Raw genomic sequence first — 15,059 nt, forward strand, 5'->3', positions numbered from 1 at the left:
TAATGATATGGTGCTTGTCACTGGAGCAGACGTGTATTTTAACTGAAACCTGGCTCCAACCCACAGACACCATACCTCTTGTTGAAGCCTCATCTGATGGGTTTAGGTTCATACAGAAACCACATGGCTCTGGGCATGGAGGCGACTTGGCAGCTATTTTTAACTCACTATTAAAAATTGAACCCAAGATCATGAAAGATTTTACAGCATTTGAAGCAATGCTCCTGGACTCTGTTGAATGTTACCAACACGCCACACAACCAACGTATGTTCACAATCATATACTAGACTTGATTTTAACTCACGGAATTTATGCTCATCATGTATCTGTCTGTCCATTGAATAAATCCTTCTCTGACCATTTTCTAAGTCACCTTCTCCGACCATTTTCTTGAGCCACCCTCTTTGACTATGGCAGAGAAGATTATTAGGACACGTCATGTAAATGATAGAAATTCCCTACGATTTATTAGTGCAGTAATGTGAACTTCATGTCTAGTGAAGATGTCAATGAAGTCACTCATGACTTAAATACAGTGCTTAAGCAGATTTTAGATGAAACTGCTCCTTTGAGAAATAAAGTGGTAAAAACCACCTGACACTCCCCAAGGTTTAATGATCACACACGCTCTTACAAACATGAGGGATAGTCTTCATCTTAACTGGAGAGGATCATTTATGTTATACCAAAACATGGCAAGTAATAATAATAGGTACTTCCTATTATTATAGGAACAAATGGAAATCCACAGGCTTAGAAGTGTTCAAGTTAGCTGGTCTGACAGCCTGCAACAATACAAACAAGCCCTTTATAGGGCACGTTCAGCCTATTATTCTAACCTTATTGATCACAACAGAAATAACCCTCGCTACCTTTTTAAAACAATAGCTCATTTAAGTAGCCAACATTTTATGAACTTCTTTAATGATAAAATTACAAACATTAGGCTTCAAATTTGTTCAAATAGTTGATGATTAACTTCACAGCAAGCAGAACGTGAACACACCCTTAATGCTTTTGAATTAATTAATGAACAAGAGCTAAAAACTTATAATTAAGATCAAACCAACCACTTGCCCACTGGACACAATCTCCACTAAGCTTCTTAAAGAATCCCTGGGAGTTCTGGGGAGACCTAAAACTTCCATAATGAATGCGTCCCTGTTATCAGGTGATGTTCCTGACCAACTTAATGTAGCAGTAATCAGGCCACTACTTCGAATCCACAGGAACTCAGCAATTACAGACCTAACTTTTTGTCAAAAGTTCTGGATAAGATAGTTGCTGCTCAACTTCACTTATACTTGGAGAGACACAACATTCACAGCACTGAAACTGCCTTAACTAAAGTTGTAAATAACATAGCATAGACATGCTGACAGCATGACTTTGCTAATGCTTCTGGACCTTAATGCAGCTTTTGACACAGTTGACCATTCTAACCTGTTACAAAGAATTAAATTTGAGATTGGATTGTGTCGAATGGTGTTGAAGTGGTTTAAATAGCATTTGACTAAACGTTATCAATATGTATAAGTGTCAGATACTTGTACTCGATCGTCAATGTCACCAGTCAAAGATGGAGTCCCACAGGGATCAGTGCTTGGTTCTTTATTGTTGTCTCTCTGTATGCTGCCATTAGGAAACATAAGAAAACATTATGTTAACTATCACTCCTATGCCGATGCCACTCAAATATACATTTCAGTTACGCCTAATGACACCACATCTATTGTCACCTTAGCTAATTGCTTTAACAAAGTCAAGACCTGGATGCCTGAAAACCATTTATCACTAAATGCTCAGAAGACTGAGGTTCTGTTGTTTGGAGGCAGTAATGTTATAATCTCTGCACTCCACTCCAAAGGGCTGAACTTTTCCCTCAGCAGCTCAGCCTGTAACCTGGATGTCATCTTGGATACAAGCCTCTCATTCGAATCACATGTGGATGCAGTATCGAAGGCATGCTTCCTACAGCTACGCCACATCGCCAAACTGCAACGATTTCTTACTATTCAAGACTCGGTGAAATTGATACAGGCCTTTGTGTACAGTAGACTACTGTGAAGTTATCTGGAAGCACACACTGAACATTAAATACCTTGCAGCATATTCAAAATGCAGCAGCTCAAATTGTCACCATGAGCAGGAAGTTTGAACACATAACCCCTGTTCTTAGTTCCCTGCATTGGCTTCCTGTTAGGTTTGTGCTACAGGGCCCCTATATTGTGGAATGGTTTATCAGCCTATGTTTGGGATGCCAATTCAACCTTTAAATCTCGACTGAAAACCTATCACTTCCGTTTAGTTTACCCACAACCTAACATACTGTAACTATGGCTGTTGGTGCTGCTGTACATGTCATTTTTATTTACTATGCTTGTCCATTTATGTGTCAACGCATGTTCTAACCATCCACACTCTCTTCCCATATGTCCAGATGGTGCCCGGGGTGGGCACCATCTGAGCTGAAGTCTTGGTTCAGTCCCATGGTGGGGTGACATTGCAAATGGGACCTATGAAGGGGAAAATCCTGTGATTGGTAGCTGAGAAAGTGTGGGTGGAGCCTCCTAGGGGGACTAAGGGAGAGCACTGCGGGGGTAACTTCTTCTTAGTCTGGGGGTTTGGTGAGTGAGGACCAGTGGCATTGGCTCTAGTCATTAAGAGGGACCCGAGTTCATTTCACAAGGTGTTCGCGGTACCACAAGTTCCAGATTCAATAAAGTGGGACATCACCCAGGTTTGGCTCACCATTCCAAAAGAAACGCTATGGTATGTTATAAAGAACCATAATATAGGGCCTTCCCTAAGTATTATTCTAGTCCTCTAAACAAAAAAAAATCAAACTGATGAACTACTGCCCCATATAGAGTTATTAGATTAGATTAGATTCAACTTTATTGTCATTGTGCAGGAACAACGAAATGCAGTTTAGCATCTAATCAGAAGGTGCAAATAGTAGAGTAAGCTGCAGTATACAATAGGGCGCAAAAAGTACAAATAAGAATGAATGTGTGTGTATATATATACAGTATATATACATATAGTGGTACCTCAGAACTTAATCCGTTCAGAACTCCGGATCGAATCCTTAAAAGTTCAGGTTCTGATCGAATTTTCCCCATAAGAAATAATTGAAAACCAATTCATTGGTTCCCGGCCCCAAAAAAAATTTTTTTTTTTAGCATTAAAACACAAAATAAAACAAGAAGAGCATATACTGTACTAAACACATCTAACGACATTTATCAAAACAGTAATTTGTAAAGTAAGCAAATAAATGTATCCAATGTGTAAAGTTAAAAAAAAACAATGTGTCCTGCTCCGATTGTCCGCTCCTTCCGTGTGCCACGCCCCCTCGTTAACCCCGTGTGGAATCCCCGTGAGATCAGCTGTTTCTGTTTGTTGTCATGAGTCCTCTGTATTTCGTCCACGTTTCAGTTTGTTTCCCCAGTCCGGTCATTGTATAGTCCGTCTGCGTTTTGCCTGCTTTACCTGTAATTAAACCCCGTATTCCCCGATACCCTGACCTCTTCGCCTTTGTCTCCATTCCGTCCGCGCTCGGCACGACAATATTATTATAATTAAATGTATTAATGGTTTATTATTAATATTTAAATAATTAATAAGAAATCTTCATTTTAAAATGCATTTTATTATATAATAATAATTACTGTTACTGTCTATCATTGTCTAAATGTATTTTTACTGTCTAAATATATGTATTCAGCTTGTGTAAACATGCACGATGCTATCACAGCGAATGCGAGGCTGAGACTGAAGCGTTACCCTTTGTTTCCGCTGAGAGATGTGCCGCGTGACTCATTTCCCCGCGCATACAAGTTATCTTAGGTCGGCGTTCACGGCTTCACTTCTGAGATTCAGATCGAGTACTAGGTATTTTTTTTCCGAACTGGTTGGTTCGACTTTTAAGAAATTCAAGTTCTAATGAGTTCGAGAACTGAGGTACCACTGTGTATATATATATATAGGGTAGAAATGGGGGGGGGGGGCGCCGCCGGGACTGCAGGGGAACCTATAGGACAGGGATGGGGGCAGGAGGAGGACCCGGAGGGACCAGAGGGGTCTTAGTGGCCAGCAGGACCGGAGGGGCCACATTACCTGTTATACTGATAGCATGTTCTGATACAGTAGCATGATTCGATAGACATGGCTGTAAATAAGTACCATGGCAGGACAATTCAACAAGGTAGGATGATTAGGGCCCTATGATTTCCGCGATGCGGACAACGTGGACGGAATTGCGGAATTCAATAAATAAAATGGAATCCGTTGTAAAACGCAGAATGTCGTATAATTCACTGATGTCGGTGTGTGGGCAAAGCAAAGCAATGGTTTATAATAAACGTTGGCCTCTGCAGCCCCCTTTACATGTTATCTGTTGAGGCAGGACTCACACACAAACGCACAGACACAGAGAAAAATAGTCAACAGTCAGCTATGGCAAAGAGGCTCGCTGAAACACCGAAGTCCTCAAAAAAATTACAGAATTCGACTCTTAGTTTAGAGCAGAACAATAGCCAAACATTTTTTATGAATTGAGGGAACAACTCTTTTATAAGTTTTGCCAACACATGATAGACTGGACCTGCAAGAACACATGTGACGACCACTTACAGTCAAAGACACATCAGAAACAGAGACAAGAAGCAAACTAGTGCCAGCCACTCACTCCAGCAAAGTCTTGGTCATGCAAACAAATCAGCTGAAACAAACGTGAGTTTATTGAAGATTTTGTTGCTCTGTGTGCCGAGTCAGACATTCCTATAGAAAAAATAAAAAAGCTACATCTGTTTTTGGTCAAGCACTGTAAACAAGGAGGAGCGCTGCCAAAACAATAGAGTAGCCTCTGTCAAATCCACTTACCCCGTGTGTTCGAGTAGCATATGGAGGCTGTGCGACAGAAGCTTCAATTGAAAAAAATATCAGTCGTTGTTGACGAAACTACAGATGCAAGAGGCTGCAGCGTTCTGATCATCGTCATTGGTGAGTGAATTAAGTAGACCGTATTCACACCAGTAAATTAAAATACATCATACTTATAAGAATGTAATGTGAATTATATGCATTACAATATTGCAATGCATTTGTTAGTTATGTCAATAAGTAAAAATGTGCATATTTCTTGTGTATCTGTATCTGAATGACTGTATGAATTACTGGCTATTGTCTATTGTTATTCTGATGCTAATTAAAATAAAGTTAACTAAAAGTTTCTTCTTATTTCTCTTATTTATGCAGGTTTGAAGGCCAGTACTTTCTGGTGGATGTAATCATGGAGTGATGCAACTACTCAACCTTTGCCCAAGCAGTAATAGGCTCCCTCCACAACAACAAACTGGATCTCAATGATGTCTGGGCAGTGGTTACAGACAATGCAGCCTACTGCCTTAAAGCATACAAGGATCTTCTGAGAGGTGTGATGCCAAACAGCAGGCATGTGCCATGTCATCAATTTAGTGGGTGCAACATGGCAGCACTATAGCTACTTCTCAGACGCGTCATCTCTTGTTACTTGGATGTGATAGTTGAATTTGCTCATTGTCAAAGATAGGTTGCAGACCAAGGTTCCTCCTGAAGCAGAGTACCAGGTGGAATACCTGGTTTGAGGCAGTGAAGTACCATGCAGAGCATGTTCATCTGTAGAGAGAGTTATTCTTGGCAGAAAATTCATCATCCCAGGCAGTTACAAACATCGTCAGTCTGCTTGAAACAGAAGAAAAGGTGCAGGCTCTCACTGTCAAGCTGACCTTCATCTCAGATGGATGCTCCAAACTGATGACAGCTCTGACGATCCTGGAAGGAACCCAACATCCAACAGCAGTTTCTGTGCACAATGTAATGAAAGATCTGGGGTCCTACCTTGTGAATGGAACAGCAAAAACATGTGGTTTCGGTGCTGAAACAGATATGTTACTGAGCAAAATGTGTATGGCAGAGAGAGGAAAGGTACTAGATCGGCTTCATGATACGTTCCATCTGGCATTCACAAAATTTTCAAAGCATCTCCTGTCAGTTCAGTGGATTGTGAGAGGAGTTTTAGTAAGTACAAGACTCTGCTCACAGACAAGCGGGAAGCACTTACAGAGATGAACACAAAGAGGCTTACAATCATGTATTTCAATGGTGATGTCTGTGAAAGATGGAAGAATTAAAAATGAAAATGGTTCCAGTTCATTATGCAAGTGTATTCCATTTTTTATGTTGATTTCAAATGTGAAGCACTTTTATTTTACAAAATGAAGACTGTTTCTTTATTCTAATGTGAAATACATGTTTCTTTTGCATGAAAAATGAATGTTTTTTGTTGTTTGCAGGTAAATGTTTTACCAAAGCAGTAAATGTTCTGCTGAACCCAGCAATTTGTTGAATAACAGTCATTAAATGTGAGATTTTTTTCCTATTGCGTTGTTCTTTTTTCCCATCCACTCCATAATTAGACACTTTTTAGGTGAGTAAATATGATTATAATGTAAAACATGGAATTCAGAAGAATAAAAATGAAAAAAAAACGCAATTTAGGAAAAAATAAAACGGAATTTAGGAAAAAACTAAACGGATTTCATAGGGCCCTAGACGATACGTTCCTATCCTAAATGATAAAAATCGATGTATGCAAACCAGCTAGCATTATTTCAGTTTGCAGTAAAGTCAAGCATGTGCGTACATTGCACTAGTGAAAGCATTCATAACTACGTTTTAATCTGCATTACTATATGGACAATGACAGCAGTCCAACCGTACCTTACCCACAAAGTTCACCGGGAATATAGGGCAAAATATGGAAGCACTACTGAATGGGTGGGTTCGCACTAGTGACAAGAGAAAGGCTTGCAGCAGGCGCCCTGTCTGGATTATTCCCTGCCTTGCGCTTGAAGCTTCAAGGCTCGAGTTCCCCGTAACTCTATATCGGACAAGCTGACAGAGGTGAATAGTTCAGGTCCAGAAAGTACAAATCCATATCAAGACTTTGTTTCAACCAAACAGCTGAGTATAAAGAATCACAGTCAGCTGGTTGGTTTTAATTTCTGAACCTGAACTATCCACCTCTGCAAGGTGGTATAGAAAATAAATGAATGGGTAGATAGATGAGCATGCAGCTCAATTGCATTGACCGTTTATAGTTATTTGTGGGCATATATGCAAATGGCAGATTTAATAAATCCATTTTTTTTGCATATGCCATTTTTTGTTTTTGTTTCTCCATTAAGTAAATGAGCATATTACTGTTCACCCAGTTTAGTCACTGGATCAGAGCGGGATTGAAGCTGTTTGTGTCTTAGTATGAGGAAAATGGAAGTGGACTAGTTCATCATCAAAATGGACAAGCAGAACATCCTGCAGCCTTCAACATGTGAGTTTGCAGTCCTGCAATAGTCAGGTGCTGCTAGGGTTCTTTAGTTCAGTGAGCTTGAGTGCTCTTAGACCTGCTCTTAGACCTGCTCTTAGATCTGCCTCTACCAGTGTGCTTCATCCATGCACAACTGAAAGACCGTGCATCAATGTTACGTGCAGTGGCGCGTCAGGTTTTGTGTTTCCTCTCTCCTTTACCGCTCTCTGTAGGACCCAGACGGGTCTTGCCAGCCGATGGGCCAGCATTTGGACACCTAGACGTAACAATAAGAGATGACATTGTGAGAGGGTTGTACATAACTTGTACTACAATGTGACAGATCATTTCTAATGCTTTAGAGCTAAAATGATGCAATGTAAGAATGTGTCTTAACTGGTTTGTCTGATTCATCGCATTGGAGAGGTTGGTCTTTTTGTGGTGAATGGAGTTTGGAGTAAAATGAACAGAAGAGCAGTAGATTTTTCAGTGCACCCAACCTGCCAGATGGCTCTGCAAACTCTGACAGATAATATGACTGCTTTCATCTGTCTTAGTGTTGTGATATAGAGCCCAGTCACTCATTTGAACTATTCTAATATTTCTAGCTGGAAGATAGTGGAGAGTGGTTTGATAATGGCTTTTGGCAGCAGAAAGCTGTACTCACTGCTGATAAGGTTGTTCTGGCAGCCAAAGTGAAATGTTTCGAAGAGGCAGCCTTGTTCCTCACCTGAGGAGAAGCAAACAAAACAGATGAAGAAAAAAAGAAGCTGTCAAAGAAAAAGTATATTAAAGAAAGCAGTGCAGTTTGATGAAGGCACATTAACGATCCATAGCCAATCTCTGGTTGCATTTGCCTACAATGCAATTGGGTATTTGCTATATATATATCATATACTGTATATATCATATTGTGTAGGCACACAGATGTTCTCAAAGTCTTACTTAAAGTGACTTGAATCACTAAGGCTGCACACATTTCAATAACATCCAAACCACAAGCAGATCTCCCACACTATGGGGGAGTCAGGTGACCACAGTTACTGTTACTGATATTTCATCTATTCTTTACTTTTCTCTCAATCACTTCTTTAGCACAGATGCTACACTAGTGGCCAAAAAATATGGAAACACCTAGCATTTTTGGCATTATGCTTTAAAAAATACTACACGGATATTGCCAATAATGTTTGTAAACAATCAAAGAATGTTACAAATATCATACATTGGACCATTAAATAAGTAACTGGAGCAACAGTTGAAAAAGTTGATAATGCTTTACATTAACTGCAACTTCATAATACTTTTATATTGCATTCATACAACGTTCAGTACACTTTCATAATGTATTTATTAAATATTCATAAAACATTCATAAATATCATGTATGTATATCTTAACATGCTAACATCTCTTAACAGCTGTAATATACATGCATACATAATATGCATTATGAATGCATTATGAAGGTGCACTGAATTTTCTATGAATGCGTAATGAATGCATTATGAAGGTGCACTTAATGTAAAGTGTTACCAAAAAGTTATGCAATCTCTAATAATTGGAAGTGTTTCCACAATTTTGGCCACTAGTAACCCATCCAGAAACCTGTAATCCTCTTTCACTGTTTACCATCATTACTGAATATCGCGGTTTATTTCAGAAAGAGCAGATCCCTACTGTGAAACAACATGATCTGGCCAACACAGGAAGGGAGTCTCAGGTGTATAAGCTCATTCTGTCTGCTGGTTACTTCCTGTACTGGCCTGATGAATGTCAAACCATTTTCACTGTCACCATACCTGTAATAATCAAATTGTACAACCCAAGTAGCATCTTTTCTTTACCTGCTATACCCAATTCTAATAAACTATTCCAGCCCTGGTACTTACCTCCCAAAGAGGGAATCCCCTTGCCCAATAAATTATTCCAGCCCTGGTCCTGACCTCCCAAAGAGGGAATCCCCTTGCCCAATAAATTATTCCAGCCCTGGTCCTGACCTCCTAAAAAGGGAATCCCCTTGCCCAATGAACTATTCAAACCCTGTCCATGACCTTCCAAAGTAGGAAGCATCATGCCTAATGAACTATTCCAGCCTTGCTCCTGACCCCCAAATAGGAAATCCCCATACCCAATAAATTAGAGCTCTTCAAATCTGGACCTTTATTCCAAATCCAGGCCTTGTTTTCAGCTCTCCCAGATAGCTATCTTAATAATTACTGATTCTGATTGGCCACTTAGGCTTCACACTTGCCTCACAGGTTAAGGAATGCTAGGAAATCAGCAGTGCTCAGATCACCCCAAAAAGGGAATTCCCATACCCAATAACCTATTTAACCCTGGCCCTGACATCCCAATGGGGGAATCCCTATACCCAATAAACTCTTCTGTGTCCCATTTTGCATGCTTTTGATTACTGTAGCATTGCCAATCCTAGCCTCTGTGTTTGTGTGTCATAACCAGCTACTGATACTGGATGCTTGGTTTTGCATATTGCACTCAGTTCCTACAAGTTTTTCTTGGCTTGGTGTTGTATTCCTGGTGTTAGGATCCAACAGCATGTTGCATGGATCTGTCTTGCATTTGTCACTGGTCACTAACTGAAAGCCTTGCCTATCCGTACCTAAGCTGGTTCCATGACAGCTGTATACTTGTGATGCACTGCTTCACTAGTATATTGTTTTAGACAAAAGCACCAGTTAAAGAATTATATGCAAAATGACGAATAAGTATTTGGTTCAGGATATGTGTTTTATGGGATGAAGCTCTTCTGGGACTGCAGCTGAAAAGAGAAGGATCCATTAGAATGGGAATTGACGCTGTGCTGGCTATAATCAGAATTCCCCTTACTGACAGTGCCAACACTGAGAAACACTCATTGAACAGATCATGTCATTGTTGTTGCCTGAGCACTTACAAACCTTTAATGACTTAATTGTCAGGAGACAGGACTATCACATATTCATCGACCCAGAGCTTCCGTCTCAGACATCCCAGGCCTGACTGAACAGGATTAGGGCCATCCCTCGAGTCATGCAGGGAGCTGTGGGGTGAAAATTGGGATTTAATTTGTTTTTTTTCTATGGTTGTCCATTACTTTGAACAAGTGTAAATTGAAAGGCATTATGATGGTGCAGTGGGGCTGTCAAATGCTTCCTTCCTCTACAAGAATGGTGTAATTTATTCATCATCTTACACTTTCAACAATTCTTATTGTGTAGGTCGAGGATATGATTTTCTTCTATGATGACCAACTGGTAAAAACTTAGCCTTCATAGACAATGCCTGCAGAAAAAAAAAGAGAAGACCTGGAGATAAAGAGCCTGGGGCACTTGGGCCACTGACTGGATAGATGGCTCCAGGTTGAGGCGAAGCAGAAGACAGACAAGTGCAGAGGGCTAAAGAGCACACACCAAAAATGGGGCAAGAACTTAAACCCAGACACATATAGAAACAGATGCGGCAGTAGCAGCACAGCACACCAGCTGTACAACACTCGATATATGGGACCATGAACCCCAAGTCCAGAAAGTGGTTAATCAGAAACCCAAAGCAAGATGCCGGTCAATAAGAACCATGACCCCCAAAGCCACTCAGAGCACCAGGCTAATCCCTGTTGGCAGCTAACGGGCACAGAGGAAACACACATACTCCATTTAGCCCCATAAACCAAACCTCTGACTGAGGACCAATTGAGCCCTGTGCTTCATGATTATGACTGAGCAGTGAGAATTGCTCACTGCTCTACTTAAATCAGGTTGGGCTTTAATTGCTACCAGCCCAAAGCAGGCAAAATTACCTTATTAGTAAGTCAGGGACTGGTGTGACAGTTACAGTGGCAGCTGACCGTAGCCTGATCACTTGATTGTCTTCCTTCACAGCCTCTGACCATTGAAGATGACAATGTGCCCCTTTGTTTGCCAATGACTTCATCATGGGCTTTAGACTAATAGACTAAAAATTATTTTATACAACTTGATCATTGTCAATCCACTCAAAACCCAGTGCAGTGCATCTAACATAATTTACAAAGATGGATTTTTCTGCATTGATTGGCTTCTAATAATTCCATTCAAGCCATCCAGAAAGAGGCTCTTAACTTGCACTCTAAAGAGCCCTAAAACTAATGATTCTGGATGTTGTTATGAAGACTGCTTGCCTGTATTTGTTGTGTTTGCTGGGATCTGTAGTTCTTGAAAAGTATGCTAAGTTGCTCTGTATATCCCTTAATTGCTTTATAATTTAGATATTAAATCACTTCAGATGTAAATCAGCTGCTAATTAAACTCACCAGGAAATGCAGATTTAACATGGATATATAAAAAATATAAATATTGTGATGCAGCGGGGCTGGTTAGACTGATTATGCCAGCTTCCGGAATGCCTTGCACAATGCGGCTCGTACATGTAATTGTGTTATTTAATTTATGTGACTGTACCACTTACATTAAAAAAATGTTGTACTAGTGTAGTGTTTTACCACGTAGTTCATGTTTTTGTGTTAGCGTCTACCCCACGTAAGAGTGTCATGTCAATCTTTGGCTTCCTTGTCTGTGCTGCTGTTAGTTGTCACTGGCAATGTGCTAGTAATAAAGGCAAACTCGTTGCTTTTAATAAAGAGCTTGTCTGTTTTTATTCTACAGGACCCACGTAAATATAATTAACTTTCAATATGTAATTTTGAAAGATCTGTCTTTTAAAAAGATTTGGTGTCATTTTTATAAACTTGAGAATTTAATTTGATATCAAAATCTCTTCATACCCTGTTTTGTAAGACCTCATTTAGCAGCTGCTTTTCTCCAAAGAAAAGTACGGAGAGCAGCAGCAGCCAGCGGCCTTTCAGCAGTATGGGTTGTTCTCCTTGCACAAGGGCCCTGTGATGATATGATTACACTGCAGGTCATGGCATGTGAGCCTGTGAGCTTCTTGGAGGATCGTGACGGGAGCTTAGGATGGCTGTGGCCATGGCCAGTCATTATGACCTGTGGCATATACAGAAAATCCAAATACACAATTTGCTGACTTTTGTCATTCCATCCTGCCACTTTAGACTCAAGGGTAAAGAGTTCAGACCAAAATTTATGTACCTTATTTTTCTTAAAATTCTGTGTTTGGAGTTTGCACGTTCTCCCCATGTTTCCTCACGTCTGTGCATGTATTTGCATGAGTACATGTTTTATAACTGCCTGGCATCTCATTCAGAGTGTGTTGCTGTCTCTCAGATCTTACCATGACCATGTACAGTACAAGATGGATGTTAAGTGTATCATCTAAATCTGGTCATATTGACGTGGCATCATTTTATAACGTCTGAAAGAAGAATTTAATATTTTAACATAACTACAGACTGTTTATTAACTTTGCAGTCATTACCAATTATTGGAAAGCCTTACACACTGGTTGCTTGGCAATTGACCCGTCTCAGGGAATGCTACCAAAAAACCAAAAGCATGCTCTAACTGCTTCATGTGTTCCCAGGTTTCACATCAATCAAGCGGCACTGGAGAATGACATGAGAGCAGGCAGCTTCACTGCATTTACTGCTCAATTCTGTCCCTCCACCTTGGGATAAGGTGAGGGCAGCATCATCCCTCCAGGCACAAGCCCATTCTTTCTCAGCACCCCGATGTATCATTTGAATGTTCTTAGACCATCTGTTCACCCCACCCCATTCTCTCTAACCTTGCAGCCCCCAGTCAAGAGTATTTCGAGCCTTTGATTCCCCTCTCTGGGGCTGCTGCCTTTGTCCAGGCAAGCTTGGGACTCATGGTGGAGGAAGGGGTGAATGTGCAATGGTGGATGTAAAAATAACAGGGTGTGGCAGAGCCGGTGACCCATGAGGGAGTAGCAGATAGGACACCCACAGATGTGTGAAATGGAGCCTGAGTCTCTATGCTGGGAAGGAGCAGGACTCTCTGACGACGCTGAGGGAGCAGCTGGAACCTGCTGCCATCACCAATTGTCACTGTGAGATATCTTTATATTAATTTTCCCTCCCTGTCTATTGGGAGGTCCTTTTGAGACAGACTCACATGCTATTTTTAGTCAGATTATGTGATGCTAGTGTCCTCCGTGCTGCACTCAGCCAGCCTGACACCTGCACCTGACATTTAAGGGTCTCTGTTTTGCCAGGAAAAATGGGAATATGTCTATATCTATCAAACCTCTTCCACAGTCATCATTGACATAGTCCTCTACTGTGAATGCACTTATTTTACCTTCTGTTTTTTTCCTACTTAATTATAGTATTCTGTACTGTTGTAATTGCTATAATTTTACCCAGAAAATATGAAAAAATGCAGCATTGTTCTGTGTAATCCAATTGCTTGTATCTTCTTTATATATACATACTGTAATGACTCTTTTCAGCTGGGTCTGGCAAGACTGAAGTGGGAACACATGTTTACAGGTGTTCTTCATGGGTATTGGAGTTCACTGCTACCTGCATTGTATGCAAGAAAAAAATTAAGTAATTAGAACAATTTTAATGGAATATATGAAGAACATCAGAATAAGTCAACTTGTGTTTCTTTGCCTTCCTCTCATTGATCTGGCCAGTGAAACAATGATATGTAGATACTAGTCTGTTGTGTTTTAAAGTTTGGCTGGACATATTTTGAAAATACTTGGTTTAGTAACTGTTAACTTTCTGAAGTTGAACCGCAGAAGGAGACACTGCATGCTGGGATCACAAACAAGTCTAATCCAGAGTGAATCATGGTGTCCATGGATGTGAAAGACACATGGTGACAGGACCAGGCTGAGTTTTCACCTCTGTGGCATCTAATCACAGAAAAGTCTGTCACAGTGGAAGGGAGGAGAAAACAACTCCAAGATGGCAGATAGTTAGTTGGGAGCTACTGGAAGATGAGAAGGCAAGATGTGGCTGGGAAGAGGAGAACTGGAGGCTCCCCAACAACTTCCGTGTGAGTCAGAAGAGCACAAGAAATAAGAAGGTCAGCTGTGAAACTCCAAACTTTGTACTGTTAATACATTTTGTCGTTTTTCTGCATTCTGAAACCAGTGCTTAATGAGAGCTGAGCTCCATTGCTATTCTATTCTATTCTATTCTATTCTGCTTTGTTTTAATGTAAATTCATCTTTTATCATTGCCTTATTTTGGTATATTGGTTTAAAGGTTTTGTTTTCGGCCTTCGTTGTGATGGATGTGCTGGGCTTGTTTATTACCCAGTATGGCTATCCAGCTCCTTTCAAGTACTTTACAAATGAGCACCTCTGAAGCTCCTCCATGTGGACATGGCAGATTCTATTGGGATCAGCAGATCATGAGATCCAGACCATGCAGGTAAGCAGGTAACCACAGTGTTACCGTCAGATCATCTGTAATTTCAGCTTGAACAGCAATACTCATAGCCTGATTTCACAGTGTGATCCAAAATATTAAAGCTTTGAAAACTACAGAGCTTTTCTGTTGAAAATCATGATGAGTTTGTGATTCTGTCAACAGTGTGGATCATATTCACCTGTTTTAGACAGTTATATACATTATAGACACACATTATACAAATCAATACTACTTTTCTGCCCTGCTTACAGCCCTACTCAAAGGGCACTTCCTCAGAGGCCAGTGGCCTGTGTTTATCATGCATATCTTCTTATAGCAGCGGTGACTAGAGCAGGCTCAGTACAAGCCCAGCACAGCTATGAGATTAACACTCTGTTTAATTATTTCAGATTTTTGCCACC

General features: G+C 40.5%; 1 long non-coding RNA gene across 1 annotated transcript in view; it reads left to right on the top strand.

The window, feature by feature from the left end:
* Positions 1 to 14,661, top strand: part of LOC111835895 (uncharacterized) — a 33,046-nt gene extending 18,385 nt beyond the window's left edge. Inside the window, exons 4-7 of the long non-coding RNA XR_002836308.2 lie at positions 12,831 to 12,925; positions 13,042 to 13,319; positions 14,008 to 14,308; positions 14,545 to 14,661. This is a non-coding gene — a long non-coding RNA (uncharacterized lncRNA). The remainder of the gene's footprint in view (positions 1 to 12,830; positions 12,926 to 13,041; positions 13,320 to 14,007; positions 14,309 to 14,544) is intronic.
* Positions 14,662 to 15,059: the final 398 nt, after the last annotated feature.

This window comes from Paramormyrops kingsleyae, chromosome 8, assembly GCF_048594095.1.
Source record: "Paramormyrops kingsleyae isolate MSU_618 chromosome 8, PKINGS_0.4, whole genome shotgun sequence".
Taxonomy (NCBI): domain Eukaryota; kingdom Metazoa; phylum Chordata; class Actinopteri; order Osteoglossiformes; family Mormyridae; genus Paramormyrops; species Paramormyrops kingsleyae.